The sequence below is a fragment of the Perca flavescens genome, chromosome 21, assembly GCF_004354835.1.
Source record: "Perca flavescens isolate YP-PL-M2 chromosome 21, PFLA_1.0, whole genome shotgun sequence".
Classification (NCBI taxonomy): domain Eukaryota; kingdom Metazoa; phylum Chordata; class Actinopteri; order Perciformes; family Percidae; genus Perca; species Perca flavescens.
In genome coordinates, this window is record NC_041351.1 from 9,860,109 (window position 1) to 9,880,645 (window position 20,537).

At 38.7% G+C, this 20,537-nt stretch overlaps 1 long non-coding RNA gene across 1 annotated transcript; it reads left to right on the top strand.

Annotated features, from left to right (window-relative positions):
* Positions 1-1,459: 1,459 nt before the first annotated feature.
* Positions 1,460-15,004, top strand: LOC114548696 (uncharacterized). The gene is made up of 3 exons (XR_003691388.1): positions 1,460-1,747; positions 12,812-12,900; positions 14,672-15,004. It is a non-coding gene; the product is annotated as an uncharacterized LOC114548696 (long non-coding RNA).
* Positions 15,005-20,537: the final 5,533 nt, after the last annotated feature.

Genomic DNA, 20,537 nt, shown 5'->3' on the forward strand with positions numbered 1-20,537 from the left:
TATTACCAATGCACTCCCACAGGGGGCGTAACCACCATACAATGTCTGTGTCATCATTGGTTTGTGGAAAAATCTGAAGAAAACAAGAACAAAACAATGATGTCGACCTGAGAACTGCAATGACCTAGTACAAAACTAAATCATGATCTGCTTTCTGCTAATAATTTATCCCACAAATCTATGATTTTATATTTGTGTTTACAAAACTGCATTTATTTTATTCTCTAAATCTCAAAATGTTAGATGGTAGCATTAGCATTTTGACATTTTAAAACACATTTTAACATGTTTCACACCATATAGCCTACTTGTAAAATAGATTTTTAGAGCTCAGAAAAAGCTTTAAATAGGTGTCAGGTCTTGTACTACTTACACATGAAAAATTACCTAAACTACATGTCACAGCACTAATTTCTATAGAGATAATGAATTCAGATACTAGAAATGTCAATTTTCTTTTTTTTTACAAAGTTATAGTTTGCTGACTGAATAATGGGCCTGACGGGATAAGAAACTACATATTTGGATTCAAAATACATCTTGTCTTAAAGGTCCCATGGCATGAAAATGACACTTTGAGGTTTTTTAAAATTCATATGAGTTCCCCAAGCCTGCCTATGGTCCCCCAGTGGCTAGAAATGGTGATAGGTGTAAACCGAGCCCTGGGTATCCTGCTCTGCCTTTGAGAAAATGAAAGCTCAGATGGGCCGATCTGGAATCTTCTCCTTATGAGGTCATAAGGAGCAAGGTTACCTCCCCTTTCTCTGCTTTGCCCGCCCAGACAATTTGGCCCACCCATGAGAAAGAGAGACATCATGGCTTTTAAACAAGCAAAGTGGCAGTTGGTCAAGGCCACACCCCCACCTTCCACCTTGCCCCCCCTCTCCTCCTCAATAGCATTTAAAGCTACAGACACAGAAATGGCACATCCTAAGGAAAGCTCATTGTGGGACTGGCTCTAGTGGCTGTAATTCTGCACCAAGACTGAATTTCGGGGAAGAGACTTCAGATACAGTATTAGGGGACCACTAAGGTGCTTGCCCCCATTTTATTTGATATCAAACAGTTCCTTCATAGCCTCTTTGCAAGGTTTGCACCAGCAAAAACATGAAATTCTAATTTGATTATGTACTTTATATAGTAATGTTATTGTGCTTTTATAAATGGAGAAAGTGCAAACACAATATGCTGATAACTGTTTTATATTCTAAATGTGTGAAGTAGCTCATATAAAATTAAGCTATTGATATTTTTCTTTTAAGATCTGATTAATCAAAGCACTTTATAGAATACCACAAACATCTTATTTACAATGTTATTTAAGTCTGAATGTCAACAAGATTGGTAGCCTATTTTTTTTGTGCATGCAAACTGCCAATGACGTTTCATACATACTCTTTTTTTTTTTTTTTTTTTTTGGGGCGTCTTTGACTGATGTAAACAGGAAGTAGAATGTTGCCATCCATGGTGTCAATTAGTTAGCTGTAGGCTACAACTTGAGCCCTGATTTTGTTCAGCCTATATTTGTTTACATTTTGGCAAATTTGTCCGACTAAAAGTACGCCGAATTATCTAGTAATTTACCATTGGATGCACATACAACTATCATTACGTTACTTTGAAACTAAAGAAAACTTAAAAATGTGAAGATTATCAGACAATTCGGGAGTTATAATGAGCGTCTTTTATTTCTATGATTTCTAAACGGATTTATGGACGTCATTTGCGATGGACATTGGGGTTACCGGTAAGTGTAAATCACACTGAATCTGAAAATGTGTTTCATTGTTGTGTGTTCACATTTGACTCAGTTAATGCTGTTTTTGACGCTAATTGATCACGCTTCACGTCAGGTGGATAATTAATTTTAATTACTTTTACTCAAGTTAACGATCTAGAGTATACTTCTTCCACCACTGCACTCCACTGCAGTAGATTTTGCAGAACTGACGGTGTCATAAATATCTATGCATTTGATTCAGCTGCTCAGGATGCATTTTCCATTGTGAAAAATGTGTTTAATTTAACACGAAGTAAAGAGCAATGCAGTAACATGAACCGAGTGTGTAGGCTACATTTATACGTCGATCAGTCCTTCTACTGTGAATCTGGTGATCTCATCGTACTACCATCAAGTGTACTAGTCCATGAGGCCTAAATATTGTGTTATGATGGCCAGTCTGCAGTTTGTGCCTCTACCACTAGATGTAAGCAGTAATACACTGGCCTCTCTCTCTCTCTCTCACACACACACACACACACACACACACACACACACACACACACACACACACACAGACAGCCTTTTGTTGTCAGTTTTTTCTTTTAGCCTAAGGTAACAATTAAAGGTTTGACAAAGTTATTTCTTTGAATACAGAAAGAAGAAAACTCAGGAATCCCTGCAGAACAGAGCAGAGAAAGGGTGATGAATCAATAGCCATTACCTTTCACACACAGCTCTCTCTGGTACTCAGATACTACATTTAATGGTTGTTATATGTCAGTGTGTGTTTATGTTAGTCCTGCTATCCTTTTGAGAACCATTGACCCGAATTCAAAGATACTGTAGCATGTTGTTTGCTAAGTGCAGTCATTTGTGTACTGTACTTTCACATCTCTTGTGCCTTTGCTTAAAGCAAACTTCCGCCTCAATATCAGAAGTGTGCAGTTTGCAGTTAATTGTTAAAATACAAAATTAAACTCGGCTCGATTTCAAGACTGGCAACATTTTAGAAAATTGCAACAAAGATTGTCAGAGTACCTAGGAGCCACAGGTTACACTGAACATTATGCTAGGGTGTAGGCCTGTAATAATCATTACATAATTGTCAATTTGTTTAACCACAATTAATTGCTTACATTAGCTAAGGTCTTGAGGCGTATGACTGGTAATTGTTTAGATATGCCAAATAGTAATTATATAAGTAATTATTGGTCGGACTATATATTTTTTATTATTTCAATTGCTAGTTGTTGGCACTTGACCCTATACACGTTCATAGCAACACAAATGACAAGGTGGGGGGATACAATTAGAAAAAATGTTTTATTGTAATAAGCAGGCATTGTTTACTTCATAGGCTGTGTATTTGTGTTACTACATTATCTGAGTCACATAACTGTGATAAAAAAACAAAAGATGTAGCCTGAAATTCATTCAAAACTTTAATTTAACAAAGTAATAAATAAATAAATTGGACTAAAAGAGACAATTATATTGTTAATTGCAATTATTTCTGAGACAATTAATTAGGACTTGAAATACAAGTGTTTCATGTGTGTGCAAGGAGACATTTCAATCAGTGTGTATAAAAACATAAAAGAGGCAAATTTGTTGGTGTTACGGAGGCGTCTCTAATTAGAGATAGAATAATGAGCTGGATGATTTCTTATTTAATGAATGAGACGTTGCTAAGAGAAGCAGACCTCTCTTTGAAAAATGCAATCAGCATTTGTCAAGCATCGATACCACTGCAACCCAACTGAAACAAACATTAACATGCAAACATACAGCATATCGGTAGTTGTAGTAAAACAGAAATACAAAGCATAAAAACGAAGACAAACTTCAAAGTTCAAAAGCAATGATGTGGGAATGGACATGTACCATGTACCTGTCCAGCATTTGTTGGTGTACAGGCAAATCATGTGGAGAAAAAAACAAACAAGAGGCCACCTACAGTACTGTAAGTAAAAGTGTCTTTGAGTAGCCTGTAAAGCACTGTATAAATAAAAAAATAATAATTCTTGTTCCTGAGAAAAGGACTAGGCTTAATTTCAAAGCTTATTCATAATGCGAGAATATGTTTTACAACCATATGCGCAAATCTCCATAAGCTATCTAATTCTAAATATCTTTCTACAATTAATGTTCATACAGAACAAGCATGACTGGACAAAAACTAGAAAAAGAAGTGACTTCAATACACACTGTAAGCATATCTGTAAAACAATGTAGCCTGTTATTATTCATGTTTTTTTTTCTCACTCCCAAGATGACAAGTGACAGCACCAAAATAAAATGATTAAGAAGCTTTGTGGCATTCCAACACATTCTCACTCCCATTTGGTAAAAAAGTACATTTGATCAGGTGCCATTGTCGTCGTTATTGAGGCAAAAAGTCTCCTTTTAGAGTCCGTTGCACGGTGGGTGAGGATCCCCCTGCCTCCCCCCACCTCCCCGCGTTGCACGGGGACAGCAGCGGAGGAAAAGCCCATTTCCTCCGTATCGTCCCACTTTTTACCATTACCATCTCAACAACTGCAGTAGTAGGATTTAAATCAAACTCGTGACCGCAATAGTGACAAGTAATGCATGTTAATAAAATGAAGCAGGACACAGTCAGAAGACAACAGAATAACTGTTAAACACGTTTATTTTAGATCAGAGCCTCAGCTGATTTAACACATAAAGACTCCGGGATTAATCTTAGCCTGCCTGTTAGCCTGCTCTGGACCAGGCTAGCTGCAAAGAATAACTCGCCATGGTTACTTGGCTGGGTTTAATTCAACCTGCTTTTGTGCAACCAAGTCAAAGCTAAATTCATCCAGGATAACCTGAATATCTCGGCTTAATCCCTTATCTTGGTTTTGTGCAATACCCCCTCATCACCAGAGCAAAATAAATTTGTATCATCAGCAAACACATATTTAAACAATTTAGACGAATTACAAACATCATTTATGTACAATATGACCATCTTTGGACCGAGTACTGAACCTTGTGGAACCCCACGTGTTACTTTCTTTAAATCAGATTTATCATTACCTATTTGTATACTGCTGTCCGTTGTCCAGATAGTTACTAAGCCATGTGTGTGCTACACCTCTTATGCCATATTTTTCTAGTTTTGTCATTAATATTGCATGTTCTATAGTGTCAAATGCTTTTTTTGTTTCTATAAATACTCCTACTGTGAATTTCTTATTGCTTTTGATATCTCCTCTACTAATTCCATAACTGCCATTGTGGTGGATCGGTTGGATTTGAAACCATATTGGTAATCACTCAATAATGTGTGGGTTTCAATGAAGTGGTCCATTCTTAGAACAAAAAGTTGTTCTAATATCTTAGAGAACTGAGGAAGAATAGAGATAGGTCTGTAATTTGGAAAGAAGTGCATGTCTCCATTTTTATAGATGGGTATGATCTTTGCTATTTTCATTTTGTTGGGAAATATGCCCTTTTGGAATGATTGGTTACATATATAGGTTAATGGTTTTGCTATATTTTCTATTTTATATATAATATTATTATAATATCATTACAATCAGGAGATTTTTTATTTTTAAATGTATTTACTACCTCAATTATCTCCTCCTCAATTCTCTTCAGAAAGATGGTTTTGGCATGCGTGTTGATGTTATCTTCACCTATATCATCCTTCACTTTTGACTCCACAATATCCTTTGCTAGATTATAGCCAACATTCACAAAATAATCATTAAATTCATTGACAATCTCTCCTGAATTGGTTATGTTTGTTTCATTATTTTTTTTAAGTGGTTTGGATAAGCTGGTTTTGCTGTGTACTTTATAATGATGCTGTTAAGCACTTTCCATGTGCCTTGTATATTGCTTTTGTGTTGAACCAATAATTTATTATAATATTCCTTCTTGTTGTATCTCTTTATAGTTGTGAATTTGTTTTTACATAATGTATACTTATTTTCTGTATCCTTTGTTCTGTATTTTAAATAGTTTTTATATAATAGATTTTTCTTTTTGCAGGCATTTTCTTGTCCCCTAGTGATCCAGGGCTTTTCTTCATATTGTTGCCTTCTTTGAGTTTGTGTCAGGCAGTGATAATCATACAGGGTACTGAGAGAAGACAGGAATTCATTATAAGCTTTGTTTGGATTGTTATTTGAGTAGACGTTATTCCAGCTTTGTGAATTTAAAGTTTCTTTAAAAGCCGTGATGGCTTCTGGTATTCTCAGGCGAGTGACTATCAATGGGTTAAAAGAAAAGTTGTTAAAAGAAAAACTTTTCGTCATACGGCGTGGCCGTGGCAGGGCACCCATTTTGTGCATTTCGCCGCCGAAACAGGAAGTGGGTGTAACTCGAGTGTACCTTGTCCGATTACCTCGAAACTTTTCAGGATTCATAAGAGTCCAACCCTGAGGACAAATAAAGGCCGATATTTACTTAAAGTAATAGCGCCCCCTAGTGGCAACAGGAAGTAGGCGTAAAAGTCAAGGTGCTATACTTTAACGAACTCCTCCTAGAGGTTTCATCCGATGGACTTCAAACTTGGTCTGTACCATCCCAACACCTTAACGATGAAAAGTTATTAAAACGTTTCGTCAGACGTTGTGGGCGTGGCGTGGCGGCCATTTTGAGTGTTTAGCGATGAACAAAGAAGTTGTTGTAACTTGAGTGAACCAAATGATGTAGAGTCTTGTGTGAGGTATCGTTGAACTCGGCGGGGAGTTCCCTTTTCATTGGTGACAATTTGCGGCATCTGAGTGCTGCACAAATGTACGGTCGCAAGGAGTGGAGTCTGCCGGTAACCCCGACGCGCGCCGAGGCGCGAGGGCCCGTCCATCGCTGCTTGCAGCTTTAATTTATACTTGAAACTTCATCCTATTAAATCAAATAATTATTCATTTCTTACACTGCACTGTAACTTATATTCTTGTATTTGAATCTTATTATATTTTAGTCTGTTTTAATTGTTTGTCTCTTTTTAATTGCTCTTTTATGTAAAGCAATTTGAATTGCCTTGTTGCTGAAATGTGCTACAGTCTGTCACCAGGGCATAGAGACCGCGACCGCTTGTCTGCGTGGAGTTTTGAAAAGCCACATTACAACCGCTTTACCGGCATTGCCATGACTCACTGCGACTTAAATAAACTGCCGAGGCAACGTAATTTCGGTCCGTCAGCACCGCACCTTTGCGTGTGTGTGTGTGTCGGAGCCCAGCTCTCTGTCAACATGCAGAGAGGACAGATAAGCTCGACTTATGTGCTCTCAGGTAGAGGTGGGCGATATATCGTTTAGACGATAATATCCAAATTGTTGTCTGGACGATATGCAAAATTGGGATATTGAATATTTCATAATTTGTACAATCCGACCCCCCAAACATGAAAAGAGCTGAAGGAAGTTAAAGAGAAAACTAATAACGCACACTATAACCTTCTAAACAATTATATGTAGCGATTTTAATACTGTAGGGGTTTGTTTGACTGTATTTTTTGTACAAAATCACGATCGTCCCGCACGAGAGTAAGCTGCTACTAGTTCTTACCTGAGAGTTATGACGTTCACTCATGTCAACAAAGATGGCGGTGCGCGATTGTCCAGCGGCTCTCCTGTCGTGTATATTTATACAAGTACGTACAGCCACACTGCACTAATCAATACAGGACCACGATACAACACAACCGTTACAAGAGCCTTCCAGGCGGCTCATAACATCCCGGAGGAAATAGCCTGACCGAGCCCTCCAAGTTGTTGTCGGCACTAGCACGCCGAGCTAGCTATCTACCGACAGAATGAGAAAATAACTCCGGCACGACCAGAGGCGGAGGACTGCATTTTTGTACACAATGAATGGAGTACCAACTGCAGGATCGTTGCCCAGTACGGCTCACCTGACCTGGAGCCCTGTCGGTAATATACTGACCATTTTATTTACTACGAAAAAAGCACACTGCAGTCTACATAGCCCCCGATGCTAATGTTAGCAAAAGTTTGGTTCACTGCTAACCATAGTGAACAAACTGCAGCGCGATCACCTGGATACGGGATACAGGGGACTTTAACAAGGCGTCCTTAAAGTCTGTTCCCCTCCAGCTTTCTCCTAGCATGTAGATTGTGTTATTAGAGGGAAGAACACACTAGACCATGTATACTCTAACATCAAAAAAGCACACAGAACTGCACCTCTCCCTCACCTGGGCCAGTCAGATCACATCCAACTCCTGATCCCAGCATAAATCCAGGTCAGAAGGACTATAATGCCAAGTAGAAGGACTATCAGAACCTAGTCTGACTCGGCCCTGTTCCAGCTCCAGTACTGCTTCCAATAAGGACATGGTTGTGTGCAATATGTTACAGAACAGAGCCCTTTGTTTATTGTTATGATTTCATCTTGCTTGTACATTTTCCCAAGAGAACCACCAAAATAGCCTCCGAACAGGGCTTCTTTTAACTTCTAGAAGGATTTCAAAAATATCGTCTGAATATCGATATCGAGATATTGAAAGAAAATATCGAGATATTCATTTTTGTCAATATCTCCCACCCCTACTCTCAGGTACCGAAATTTGGCACTGTTTGATTTAACATGAACTGTTCTCAAAAGTACCTACGTATTTCGGTCCATACCCAAAAATGTACAGAATTTAGTATCCAACACTACACAATATTGTAGGATAAAATGCACGTGTCTACCGACAATTTAGATAATATGTAAAAGCATGCAGACAATAAAGAAACAAGTCATACACTAAGACAGATGCAGAGAAGAGGAGCCAGGCTCCTCTCAGGACAACTGGAATTATAAAGAAGAGATAACGAACTGTGATGGGATTCTCTTCAAAGGAGACAGAATCATTGTAGCCTACCACATTCCTTGAGACTGGAAGTGCTTGGTTGCAATCATTTGGGACTGAGCAAGAAAAACGCCTCTTTTAGTTAAACCTTTTCAAAAAGCCACAGTTCACCACATAGGCCATATGAAAAGATTAGAAACATGATGCCATGTTGTTAGATAAGATCTTTTGACTTTAAAACTCTATGTGATTATTTTAGTATTAAAATATTACCTTTCTTTTCATTTAATGTGTAACCAGTGCTGTAGTTAACTCCTTTAGGGTATATTGAAGCATCCACACATTGATTTAAGACCCTTCAGAGTTGCTTATTCAAATATTCCAGTGATGCACAAAAAGTGGTGTATTATACTAACTATATAGTTTAGAGAAAACTTTAGATTCAAGAAAAAACTGACAGAAGGGTGCGATTCACAAAAAAAAGGCGAATTACAAAATGTTATGCTATTTCAGCACCACGAACAGCGGACCATGGATTTATCAATAGCATCAATAATAACCACAGTTAAGCTACTGATAATCAGAGACATGGTCACAGCCATAGACTCTAACTTGCACAAGCCTCAGTCAGATAAAGAATCAATGAGTCAGAAAGACTAAACAACCCCTCTGCCCCTGCACTCTCTCTGCTACTAAGGGATGGAGAAGGGGCATGTAGGTTAAGGGCATGCATTTTGGTGATTTTATGATCTAAAATAATAATTTTTCATACGGGGCAAAAAAAGATGTGATGATCTCAGTCAGTGCTTCTCACTTCAGCCAAGATGCAGGTTAAAGTGAGGCTAAGAGTTTCCAGCCGTGCTAGCAGCCCTGTGAGACTTATGCACTGCGACGCTTTGAGCACTTATGAGCATGTCCACATGCTCTGCACCAAATGTCATGGTGATCCATCCAATAGTTGTGAGATATTTCACTAGCCAGAAATGTCAACCTGCTGGTGGGGCTCGAGGAAAAGTCAGAAGATCACCAAAGTCAATTGCATTTAAGTCCAAAGTGACTGTTCACAACAGACCAACATTGCCATCTCTAAATATCCCATAAAGCTCACCCGCTGTCAAATTTAAGTTCAAAATGTCTCATTTGTGCTAAAGAAAACGCATGCAGATGGAAGTGATCCCTCACTTGCATTTCTTAACCTGTGAAATACAGCTCAGCTCCTTTTAGGAAGATGTCTTAAGAACACATTCCAGCAGCACAAAAGCAGACCAGTAACCAAACCAGTCAAATTATTATAATCTATCCAAATTACTATCTATCTGTCCTCCCTGTTGTCTTCCTTTTCTCTTTCCTCCTCTCCCTCCTTGGTACCGGCGACAGTGTTGTGGGTTGTGTCTTAACGCCTGAACTAGTGACGACTAATGGAGACCACACGTGCACAGGACTCACGTGTGGTGGCAGACAGACGCTCATGCTCCCTAGGAGAGTCATCGTGGGCTAAAAATAGCGCAGTAGCGGAGGAGGGAGATGAGTTGGAGAAGACAACATCAGAGAGAAATAGAAACTTTCAGGTTATTTTTACCCCATGTGTCCCTCTGCTGCATCCCAGGCGTCCTGTAAAAAACACTTTTTTTTAAATTTATTGGTCTATTTCTGTCTGTATGCACCCTCCCTGGCCTCCAAACTGTTGTTCTTTTAACTATGACTATGGGTTCATAAAGTTCATAAGTTGAACAGCTGTGGTTCCGGAAGTGAGTTTCCCAATCCAATATCGTCATTTTGTATTCAGAAAATGCTTATATATAGCTACGAGATGAATTGTGACCAAAAGAACATTTTGAAAACTGCAAAAAAGGCAAATGTACTAAATGGATGAGGGGAGAACATTTCTCTTTGTTTGATTTCATTAAAAGTAAAGTTGGGTTTTGCTGTTTGCTTCACGTCTTATTAAAAAAAAAAAAAAGAAATGGCAGAGAGAGGGAGTAAGAGCGGCTGTGCCGAGAGAATTAAACTAAACTTATTTTCATACGTTTTAAAGCTGGGTTTTTATATGCAGTTTTGCCTGTAAAACTCCGCTACCGCTCTGCAAAAGGCAGACTAGTAAACATACGGGCACCCACTGCCAGCGGACGGTGCGGAAATGAATTGAACCGCTCCGCTCTGCTATTGTTGAAGCTGCCTGTGAAAATCCTAGTTTTATACAGTCTATGGTGAAAACTTAGCTAGGCGGCGATCTCTGACTACTGCCCCACCGTCATTTCCAACCAATCACATAATTTGTTCCACCCAGGCTGTTAGCAACCCAGGTCGTGCGCAATTCACATTGAAATCGACCCTAGTCTACCCTGATCAAACCCACTTGGCGACCTGGGTTGCAAAGCCAAGTAGATCGAGGAGGGTTACCCCATTCAAACACATATTCGACCTTGGTATAACCCTGAGTGAGCCATTTGTGTGAAAGGGGTATTGGTAGGGGATGGGGGTGGATGGCTAGCAGAAAAAAACCTCCTTGAGCAGAAATTGAAAAGGGTCTTCAGAAGGGCAAGTTCAGTTTCAAAGCCTTTCCAGATGGTTATCTCGACAAGACTAAAGTAATTTAATCTATATCCTTGTGAACGGAGTTACCCAAGGACAGTGTTGGGACGTAATGCATTACTCAGTAATATATTACTGTAATATTATAATTTTCTGAGTAGTGTAACTTTCCGATTAACGAATAGTGTAAGGGATTACAATTTCCAAAACAGTAATTACAGTATATTACAGTTACTAATCCAAGTAATGTTGCCTTACTGCGTTACTAGAATGTGATTTGTTTTATTTGTCCCAGGTAGGCTTTCTTATATGATGATGTGTACACACTAATTTACTAGCGGCAGGTCAAGGCCATGGCGGGTCATGTCGTCTTCTAGCCAAAAACTAAATGAAGGATGAAGGATGACTGAGAGAGGAATACTTTCAACTGCTGGAAGTATTGTCCTTATACAGTATAAAGGCGTTGATCCAGGTGGGAACATCAGTGACATCCAACATGTCACTGTGAGCAGAGCAGAGCAGCGTCCCTCTCCTCTATCGCTTTGTGCACACAGGCCCAGCTATGGGAATCTGTGTTGCCGGGCACTTTTCATAATGAAAAGCTATGCAAAACTCAACAGAATTAATAGAAAATGCCCTATTAATAATCAAAGTCCTTATGGAGAAAATTAATGGGATTCAACATTAAACACACACACAAACCCAACAACCTGCCATTATTTTCTACAGAATAAAAGTCAGAACTCCCTTTCAGGGGTTTTGATGACATTTCTTCATTTAGAAATGACAGGCTGACTTTTGGTTGGGATACGATCCCCGGTCTCCTCAGTGAAATTCCTGTGTTTGTTTGACCCTTCCACCACCCGAACCAATATCCTTAAGCAGAATTTAGTGCCTTTCATACATTGCTATCACACTTCCTTGTTTGCTCTTGCGATAATAATTAAAGCCGCGAGAGGTCACCGCCTAACAAGAAACGTGGACTTAGTTTGCTTAAAAGATGTTTGTTTACATGAGGACATCAGTGCAGCCTCCTGTGAACCAGGTTTAACAGGCTCAGTATTACATCCCTACCTGATGTACACATACATACAGATGGGCCATTATCTCACCAATCTTCCCTTTCTCCCTTTAGGCCTGTTAGCCACACCCCATGTTATCTTTAGCTGACTTGACGGTTTAACCAAGTCAAGTCATGTGATTGGCCCACAGGGAGATCCTATAGTGGCACAAAAGGCTTTGCATGCCACATTCTTCTCAGTTTTGGAAGTTATGCTTAAACAATTAATTGATTATAAGAGTAATTCAAAATTTTGGAAAATACACTTCTTTGCTTTCTTGGTGAGAATATTGATACCACTCTCCGTTTCCTAAGTTGTATCAATGTTCTCATTTAACGCTCAGCAAGAAAGCGAATATGTGTATTTTCCAAAATGTTTTCCAAAATCCTTTTATGATTTACAGTGGCTCAATCACAAATAACAAATCAGGAACGATTCTGATAAACTGTTTAAGAATGCACAAACACTTAACTGTCAACAAATAAAAAATTGTGAAAATAATCACTAGTTGCAAGGAGGCACAGTGCAATGTATGCTCAGAGTGAGAAGGATTTGAATGTATGCATGTAAATGCGGGTTACATTGGCAGTACTGTATTGTAAACATTGTTGTGTTTGTTTAAGGGTTTGTGTGTTTACTTTATGTACACGCTGAGCAGGTGGCAAAATCCTAATTAAATCTTATCTATGTCCTTTGTTTTGTTGTCAAATGTTTAGTAAAGAACATCATCATCTGCTGCTCCACCATTATGCTTCCCACCCACAATGCGGCTGTGTTCTCTACCCCAGAATGTTTCACTTCAAAGGTCAGTTGAGAGCAGAGAGGCTTATCTTTTGCTAAAATCTGTGTGCCCTTTGCCATATTATCATTTTTCATTTTAAAGTCCCTGAAAGTCAATTCACTGTCCTGTTTTCATTTTGATTCCACATTTAAAATCTGCTCCCACACACTCTTCAACCCTACCCTCTCAAAAACCTGATGATTAATATTTTTCTCTCCCTCATTCAGTCTCTCTCACCTAATCTCTTCTTTTTATACATACAAGAAAGAGTTCCAACTGGCTGTTTGTCAGTTTTGACATGCCCTCGTTCATCTCGTCTATCAGCTGTATAAAATCTCTTCACCCGCAGTGCCTTTTTAATCTCTTGTATGACATTTTATTCTAAGCCGTTTGCCTTTTATGTGAGGAGTACACGGGACATCCATATGCTTCTTTGTGGTTACTCAAACTAAGACACATCCGCCGTCATGTTGTGATTTGATGGCCTCTGTCTCATTCACTGACATCCTCCAAGTCAGTACCACCCGTGTCGTCATGAAAAATGTGAACACAAACAACATAATACTGTGCAATCTTCTACACTCCCTTTCAGTGTAGAAAATTACCTAATCATTGATGCTGCAATTTTCTTACAATCAGTTACATGCACACTGCACACACTTTAACCAACCAAGCCTTCCTTTTTCTGTGTTACTGCAGATAATCTCAGCCCACCGTGTTGTGTTTATAGTTTCTCCCCATAGAGTTCAAAGTCTACTGGGATTGCAGCAATAGGATACATCATACATACTGTATATCATAGGGCTGGGACGATATGCTTTTGTCCCGATTCGGTTCTTTCACGATATATGGGTGCCGATTCCATTTGCATTGCGATTCAATAGTATTGAGTATTGCGAATTTCTTTTTTTCTTCTTTAACAAAAAACAAAAGTTGAATGAGACAATATATCATGAAACATTTCTAAAAGCTAATTGTTTTCTAAAAAGAATGCACATCACATTTCAGTCAGTCTGCCAAGAAGTACATAACATGAGCCCACCACCTGTGGGAGGAACCGCTGGGGTTGGGTGTGCTGCCACACATCCGCTTTTTGCAGATGATGTGGTCCTGATGGCAACATTGGTCCGTGACTTTCAGCACTCACTGAATTGGTATCACACCGTTGTGACGAAAAGAGAGTTGAGCCAGAAGGCAAAGCTCTCAATCTACTGGTGAATTTTGGTTCCTACCCTCACCTATGCTCATGAAGAACGAAAGCACAAGATCCAGGGTACTGCACAGTTGTTTTCAAAGTTTTTTTTCCAGCCAGTGTATGACTGTCAATGTTTGACTGCAGCTGGGGAACATAGTGGAGCGTTAAGCAACTAACATGCCAGATAGTTCCCTTAGGAGTTGGTGGAGACCAAATACAGAGCTAAAAGAGAGTGAATATTGAACTTTAATTAACCAGGTGGCCAGAAAAATGACTCCAAATGCATGCTGATATTACTGTGTATCTGCTGGATGTGTTCGTTTCTGCTACCGTGGAATCACACACTTGCAGGGCACCTCAGAGAATGCTTATGCCCAGCAGATAGACTTTCCAATCATTGGTTTCAGAACAGCTGAAACAAATATGTTAATGAGAGAGCGGGATAATTATTTCCTTGTGAAAACAACCTTTTGTTGTCTAAAACTAAACTGAATAATAAATTAACCTGTTTCAGGAGAAAGCAATATAGATAACTGTCATAATTAAAGAACTGTTTTTTTCCCTTTATACCCTGATTTAATTTTTTTCTTGTGTTCTTAGAAAGCTTCTCACTGGGTCATTGCTGTTGTGGCTTTGGGAAGTGAGCAGAAGGAATAAGATGGACTCAGGAAGAGGAAACACTGCTCTCTGACTTTTTATCTGATTGAGCACAAAGAGGACTTTCTTCTTTTGCTTTTTCGTCTTTCTCCTATTATCTCTCCACCTGCACACATGCTCTGTCTTGTGGGAAAACAGACAGATCAGTTTGTTTCTTGGTACATTCAGATCACTTGGAATTTTAGATACTGATGAAAACCACAAATTATGCACACTAGGGCTGTGTATTGGCAAGAATTTGGCAATACGATACGTATCACAATACATGGGTCACGATTTAATATATTGCAATATAGGTGATATATTGGGATTTTTTTTAAGTATAATTTTAGAAAAACTAATATTTAAAAAAAGACATGATGTTCATAAAAGTTAAAGAAGTTTACTTTATGTAAACAATTCAGTACACAGAAAATCAAACTGCCAGTTTGGGATTGTGGTTCACAGGTTCTTAGTGAGCTAATTTTGATATGCTTCTAGTAGGCCAAAGTTCAGCCATAGCTACATTGTTAGCTTCTAGCAAAAAGTCAGGCACTGCTAGGCACTGTTACGCAAGGACACTAGTGTTGTGTCTCAGCATAGCCATATAGCGGTAGGGGTTTTAAACACAACATAAACGTCAACCACTGTCTTACATGAATATTTTTTTGAAAATCAATACAGTATTGCAAAATAAAATATTGCGATACTCAAGTGTATTGATTTTTTTCTTACACCCCTAATGCACACCTTATAATGTTATGTAATCTAAGCAATACGCACCATACCATGGCTTCACATATCTGTGTCCTGTCCTCCTCTATTCCAGAACTGTAAAGGTGCATTCATATTTAAGTTTTACTTTTGTCTAAATTTGATGGCTTTTGCATGTTTGTTTTTTTTGTTCTGTGTAGCTGTAAGCTTGTAGAGGGTGCAGAGTGTGCCCTAGCATTTTGTTTATATACTACTAATTTGCAACAGCAAATCCGCTTAGGCAGAAATTTCATGCTAGGGTTTTAAAAGCCGAGTTTGTCAAGTCCCAAAATGTTTATACTGAACATATCTGAAAATGTTTCACAATTTATCTAATTTGTTTTCCCTGCAACATACAGCACCATACCCACCTTTTAGCAACTAACACACGATTAAACCTGTGTTTAGGCGCTTGCAGCACTTGGTTATGGTAAGGGAGATATTGACCACAATCGTGTGTGTGTGTGTGTGTGTATAAACTGAGCTATAAAACGTATAACACTTAACTTCACTTCTCTCTGTTATTTTGTTATATTTTCTGTTTTCCTCTAGTCCTTGCAACATCATAAAGGGTCAAGTTGAAACATTTTCAAGTCACATAGATGCATCAGAAAAGAGTGAACTATAGTGTGTCCAGTGGAAAGTCATTTAAAAAGTCTCCCTGAAGAGGAGCCAAGAGTCACAACAAAGAAAGAAAATCATTGTTCAGCCTAAACTACACAAAGGCATTTGTTGAAACATGTATGGATGTCATTTCATATTGAATGCTTTTATTATACTATATACTATAACACTGCATGTTAACTGACACTACACATCACTGCTGCGAGTGTGTTTTTACAGTATATACGTATATTGATATCTGTCTCTGTGTATACAGAGATGTAGAGGGTTTAGCTCTGGATTAATGTTCATTGTGATCCCGTCTTGACATTCTGCCGGTAATCCCTTGTCCTTCTGATCCCCTCTAACAGTCCTGCTGACGAGCTCAGGGGCCTCAGCAGGATTCAACAACACATTTCCAACTCTTTGTCACTCTTCATGTGATGCTACTCTCTCAGACCCTTCTGTCTACTTCATCTCATCCTTGTCATCCCTCTATTTCTCATCTGTGATGTTTATGACTTTTTCATTTTGTTCTTTCATATTTTGTGTACATTATGTGGTAATTCTTCATAAAAGTACATTGAGGTGGATAATACACAATGCCCACCATATAGAATTGTTTAATCTTCTGTTTTTCCGTATAAACTCTTTAACAGTTTGAATTCACCAAAGTGGTAATATTATATGGTAGGGTATGGACATCTTTATAGTGCTGATCTGAGGTTGTTGATGTATGCAGTGGCGGGGAAGGAAAAAATCTTGTCTCCTGCAGCCATTTTTGCGGGTTGTGTCGCTGGTTTAAGGCACAGGAATGTTGTTCTTGGTAGTTAAGGGTGCTTTCACACCTAACCTGTCTGGTTAGGTTCAAACAAACTCTGGTGCTTTTGCCTGTTTTGATTGGTTTGTTTGTTTTGGTGTAAAAGTTTTTAATTGAATTGTGCAGTTTGAACAAATAATTTGGTAACCATGGTCACACGCATGTTCGTAACCACGTGAGTGCAGGGATTTTGCCTGATCAGTTAGATGGGTGTTGTGTTTGTGTCCTACTCTTTAGTTTGACGATTCATCATTAAAAGTTAAGTGAAACAAAGTAAATACCCCTACATTGTTTAATTTCTTTCCTTTGTCTGGACCAAGTTTTTGTCCAGAAGATGACTTTAATAGTAAAGTACCTGCCAAAGCATGCAGTTACATGCCTACCGGCCACTTGATTACCTGCCTGCAGAGCTTTTGTTGACAGATTTTACACTCTGCTACATTCACAGCTATTGTAAAATGTATTTTGCCCACAGCTGAACTGTAAACTGCAGTTCTTGTATGAAAAGTAATTGGGGATAAAAACACTGCACCTAAACATTTTATCCAGCTTTATTACTATAATAACAACATTTCAAGGTTGGGCTTTATTATTAAGCTGTGGCATTTGCGTGGTAGCTTTAATAAGGATTTGATAAAGCATCTTTACTTCAGTACATACAATACAGCAGTGCACACCGGCACATACATACTAGTTATCCTGGGTTCCCCAGGTGTATGTCCTGGGAAAATTGAGCATATCTAATTTCCCAGTATTCAACCTACTCATCAAATCACATTGATTGGATCATGAAGACAACCATAACCGGGGGATACAGTGGACTGTAGTCCCAATTAGAAGATTTGGACTTCGCAGATGATATAGTCCTCTTGTCACATGTCTACACAAATACAAATGCAGACCAAACTCACAAAACACGCCACAATTGCAGCCTCTGCAGGACTCCTCATCAATAAATCAAAAACCAAGGTGATTAATATCAACCATAAAACAAAAATGCCATAAACCTGGACTGAGAAGCACTAAAACAAAGTGGAGGTATTTACATACCTGGGAAGCATTGTTAGGAAGGACAGAGGCAGTGATAAATACATACAAACAGGAACAGGAAAGGCAAGATCATCCTTCTTAATTCTAAGACAAATATGGAGTTAAAAAAAAAAAAATTTACAACTAAAATCTGCATCTTCAACTCAAATGTCATCAGTTTTATTTTACGGGGCAGAAACATGAACAGCAACAAGCAAGCAAACTTCAAACCCTTATAAACGGATGATTACGAAACATCCCGAAAATCTACTGGCCTAAGACAATAACTAACGAGTAACAGCTGGAGAAGGTAAGTGGAGGCAGAACTCAAGGAAACATCATCCTGGAAGGAAGCAGAGAAGACCGCCCAACAAGCTGGAGGAAGTTCATCAATGACCTATGCTCCCCAAAAAGCAAAATGGGTTAAATGAATGATCACATCACACACTGCCTAACCCTAACCCACCACCTCAACATGCAACCTTACAGTACAGATTTATAATTAAGATAAAAACAGCTAAAGTAAAAGTCACAGCTGTGAGTGTTGGCTTTATCGTAATACAGGAATTATGAGCATGAGCAAATTTCTGTTCGTCCAACCCTCAGAGCTTTGCAATATTTGGAATGTTTCTGATGTTCACTACTTACTTTCCAGAACTGGGGACTAGTCCACACGTACATATACTTTTTTTTTTTTCTTTTTTAAACGTAGCTTTTTCTATGAGTTTTGGCCTTTTGTTTACACACAAACGGCGTTTTGGGTCACTGTAAACAAAGCTTTTCGAAAACTTTTAGAATGGCTGTTATTTGTCCGTAAATGCAGTAATTTCCTTGAAATGAGGCAAGAAATGGCCAAAATAGTACTGGTAACAGGCTTGCTAGCAGGACTTTTTACATGTTTACACATAAATGTACATTTACTCTTTCATTGTATTGTGGAACTGAGGCGTCAGAATGTGTTGCAGACGTCACTGCTACATAAATCAACACTGCCACAACACAGAGCTCGCCGGTCTTGTGTCAATTCTCAGAGTGTCTTTCTACAATCTGCCTGTAGTCTTCTCTCAGTATTTCTTCCTCCAGTTTCTCGATGGTGATCGAGTCTATCCCAGAATCTGTCCCGTGCGCAGATGGTTTATGTTGGATTTTCAGCCACAATCTTACTTTTTCTCCTGATTTCAGCAGTCGATACCTATCTGGCTCGGAGTCTGCATTCCCGTCTTCGGTGGGAAAAAAAGAATCTAAACTTTAAAAGTAACACAAAAATTAAAAAGAAAACAGAAGTTACTTGCTTGTAGGTATTTGATTTATTCACCTTTGTAGAAGTATGTCCAAGCTTGCTCCATGGCCACCTCTCGTCTGCTCCACTCTCTCTCCAACAGTCCCATCCATCTGTTCAGAGGCCCAGATGCTGCATCGCCTTTTACTTGCAGCACCAAAGTAAGTCTCAAAGTCATCTTCATGTCGTTGCTCCATTTGTTCTTTCTCTCCTTCTGAACTCCCAGATGTCTGCTTGTCTTCACACGCTGGTTAGAAAATACAATAAACATGTTTGTTCTACAAAGGATAAAACTAATTTAAGATGCTGCTGGAATGTAATGTAATACATGGCCCTTTAGGATTAATGTGTGCAGTTATGTCTGGGTATGGGCTGCATGGAGCAAGTTGTTAGATTTAATACACTACAGGGCAATGTCATGTAAACTACCAAAGACAACTACTTCTATGAAGGTAAATACGGTGCAACATGTATTTGTAATTGTAGACCTGATGTAAACACTTGAACTTATATGTTAAAGTGCTCATATTATGCTTTTTGGCTTTTTCCCTATATCTTTTTGTGCATGATATAGGTTTACAAAGTGAAAAAGGAACTTACCATCTCCAACAGAAAACACTGTTCACAAACTGCTCCAAACAGCTCTATTGTAGTCCAGCCTTTACTTCCGTGACGAATGTGCGTCACTTTGTAACACGACCTCATGCTCTGCAACTGACAAGCTAGCAGTGCTTACCTAGCTACTGCGCATGTGCGACTCCCAACAAAGATAGGAACAGAAGTGAGATGTCTCACTCTGTAGCTAAGACAGAGAGCTCAACACACAAGGTGAAAAGAGGAGCTGCAGCAATGTGTAGTACAACAAAAATATAGTGTTTTTTGAAAATTAAACCATGTAAACCTATTCTGGTACAACCTCTAAATACAATTATGAACCTGAAAATTAGTATAATATGAGCACTTTAAAATGTTGTGAAAAGTGAATTTTTCATTCATAGAATACTGTATATTCACAACCCGTGTTCTGAATGTAAAGTCGCAGAAAAAATATTCACAAATGTGTAGAGTGAGATTAATATAAATACAATGACTGCAAACTTGTAATGCAACATTTGCTCATGTTCCTTTTTTTATGTGTCCGTTTTCCAGCACCACGACAACTTTGTGATTACATCCTCTCGCATCGGTCAATGCAACTTCACATATGTGCTCTCAGCATCACAAAGTGACAAATCTGCGTGCTTCTACCTTTGAAACATTTCTTGCGATAAATGTGGTGCAAAACAAATCTGTACCTGTGGACATTCTAATTCAGCTCACGTGTGTGAATATATTTATACTTGCTT